We start from the raw sequence: 3,285 nt of genomic DNA, 5'->3' as shown, positions 1-3,285 counted from the left end.
TTACATTTACATATGAATGTAATTATTTTTTAATTATTTTTTCATATAATTATACATGATAATCTTCGAGATGTTAATAAAGATTAAGAAGCTATATATGATAGTTTATTGGCAAAGATGAAGTGTTAAAAATTGAAAGATGATTGATTAATGTTTTCTTATATTTTGGCTCGAAAATACTAAATATGGTTTATTAACAATGACTTTAATTAGAAAATATTTATGATGTAGGATACAATATTTTAATTTTTCGTTGTTTAATTTATTAGAAGTAAACTCTGATCTAAGTGGTCTCATACGTATTTTGATATGGGTATGTTTATTTTAGTGTGAGATGTATGAATATTTAAAATTATGATCATTCCAATATTTTTATGCATCCAATAATGTAATCATATGCATTGAGAAAAATTTTAGAAAAGAATATATATATATATATACACACGAAAATTAAAAAAAAGTGAGGAACATAAGGCTACGCTTATACAGAATAGCTATAGGTATATATTAATGTTACGTTTCAAAAGTGATACAATAGCAAAGATAAGTGTAGTCTATTCTTTTGAATTCTAGAAAGCATAAGTGATGAAAAGAATAACTTATTCTATTATCTAAAAGCATAGCTTTTGATACAAAAAAGTGATGCCTTTGAGAATAGGCAATGCCCGTATAGGCAACCCCCACTAAAACGTCTCTAAGGCCAAATAAGCGTAATCTTTTTTAAATGTATTATTTTTTTTTTTATTTTTAGCTACACTTTTCAAAAATAACTGAATGTGTGATTTTCCTGTAGTGTATTATTACCAATCTATTTATTTATATGATTTGCTCGTGCAAAAACATGATATGAAAAATTTTAATGACATTTCTTTTTACTTAATTTCCATATTGGTTCATAATTTCATGGGTTGTCTTATGTAAGCTTTCTATTATGGAATGGGTTTCGATCTTCTGTTATCATCAACCTTCGCAAGAACATCTTTAGTGTACTTTTCATAGACGTCTTTTTTATGGAACGAATCTTATAACGAGTTACAAAATTTTGAGAGAATCATTACTATAAAATTTAGCTATTATAACAAAGCACTATAAGAAAAACGTTGAGTATCATCGAATTTATTATCAGACGTTACCGACAGATTTAGCGTCAGATTCACCCGTAGTTATGAATGCAAATTCGTCCCTCAAAAAATTACCATCGAATTCAATATTCCGTCACTAAATCCAATGGTAAGAAGTGGCGTGAAATTTCATTTTATTTGCGCCAATTTTATGGCGAATTTTTCCACCGGTAATGGATTTAATTGAAATGCGTCATTTAGACAACGGCGAACACCTTAGATTTGATATTTTATTGAATACATGTTTGTTCTAATTTATGCCTGCAGCTGTTTTCTTTTTCAATTTCTCGTTTACATTCTTTAAAACATGTTTGGCTTGTGAGAAAATAATAATTGAATTTGGTGGGAGATTTTAATTATAGAGAAAACTCTGTCGAATTTTCAAAAATTTTAATAAGTTGCGTTGTTGGTTGAATTTTATGATTTTTATTACAAAATAATTCCCATCCATCATCTGTGGAAGTACGATAGTGATAATGGTGGACGGAAGGTTTAAAACCTGAGTTCTTTGAGGGGGTTGACAAGTTTGTTGTGTATGTCTTCAATATGGAACCATTTAAGTCTCAAGGGGTATCTAGGTGTCCATGCTATAAGTATCAACTGACTAAGTGGTTAGAACCTTCAGACATAACACTTCATCTCTACCACAATGGATTCAAGGATAGGTACTGGATGCGGATGGAACACATAGAGGTAGATGAGCAGGGAATTAACCAGTTTGCCTCAAATTCCAATAGGTGTGAGGGTTGATCAATGAGAATTCGGGTGGTTAGAGAACTAAAAATCGAAGAAATGAATTGGGAGGATAACTAAGAGAGATACAACGAGATGGTGTTAGATGCAACTAGTGTTCGTAATATGGAAGATGCTGAACAAGAACCTAACACGAAGAAGAATCAGGAAATTACCTCAGAAGAGGAGGAGAATGACGAACCAAAGGAAGAAGATGATGAATCTGAATAAGGTTAACCTAAATATAATTTAATTAGCTTGTTGTATGTTTAAACCTTATTTTAGTTAGATCATATAATTACAATGCACGCTAGTCTTAGTTCTATTTTATGTATTTCTTCATTTATTTCTTGTTTTTATATTGTAAGTTTGATATTTCACATTATTTATAAATCACTTTTATCAGATAAATTACTAATTTATACTATACCTGTTGGGAGTCGACTATCATTTATTAACTTTCAGGATCCATTATAGATTGAAAATGAAAAAATTGACGTTTTCATCGGATTTGCTGTCAAATTTTTTTCAACAGTAATGATTTTCCAGTTTTTTAAAAAAATAAAAATTAAAGCTACCGTCACATTTATCGTCAGAAAATTTTGACAATAATCAAGCGTGAAGTTTCGACATTTGGTGCCACAGTTACTACTGAAAAAATTCTTATGGTAAGCGGCATCAAATTGTCGTTAGTTAAACTTCATATTCCGCCAGTAATTCTGCCGCAACTTATTATTGGACAAAAAAATTCTCCGGACAAAAAAATACAGTCTGACACAAAATCCAACGGTAGTTAATTTACCGGCAAATTATTTTCGTTATTCTACCGATAAATTTGACGGTACCCAATATTTTTTTTGTAGTGAAGGAGTCCGAGATTAATGTATTGCCTCTCCAGTACGGAATTTTTTTTTCAAGTTTGCTCTATCAAAATTTATGACATATACCATCTCACTTAAGAGCAAGCGTCTCGACCGCTTTATTTCACGCTATTTCACTTAGTTTTCTATTGATAAGAATTCTCTATTAGTCAAAGTTCTTTACAAGTAGCCGTTTTCAATTGGCCAACTCTAAATAAAAGTAAACCATCACTACAAAAGTTAACTATTAAGGTAATAGAGCTCAAAACCTTTTGAGACTTTTTTAAGTGTTAGCTCTTAAAGTAAGACTCATTTACATGTATTAGTCTCTCAAGACTCATAAGTTATATCTATCTATTTTATTTAAAAAGAAATAGAGGAAATTTTTCTAGTGACTTTTAAATTAAATTGTGAAAATTTACTGCCAATTCTCCTTAATTTGATCCCAAGTCACTAAAGGGGATAACTTTGCTGCAAAAAATGCATCTTGAGAAAATATATTGCTAATTAATAGGAGTTTGATTTTGTGTATCAATAATGTAAAATTTTTTAATAAATTATTTAATTATATT

The sequence above is a fragment of the Arachis ipaensis genome, chromosome B05 (assembly GCF_000816755.2).
Source record: "Arachis ipaensis cultivar K30076 chromosome B05, Araip1.1, whole genome shotgun sequence".
NCBI lineage: Eukaryota > Viridiplantae > Streptophyta > Magnoliopsida > Fabales > Fabaceae > Arachis > Arachis ipaensis.
The sequence above is the reverse complement of the archived record's forward strand: the minus strand, read 5'-3'. Positions refer to the sequence as shown.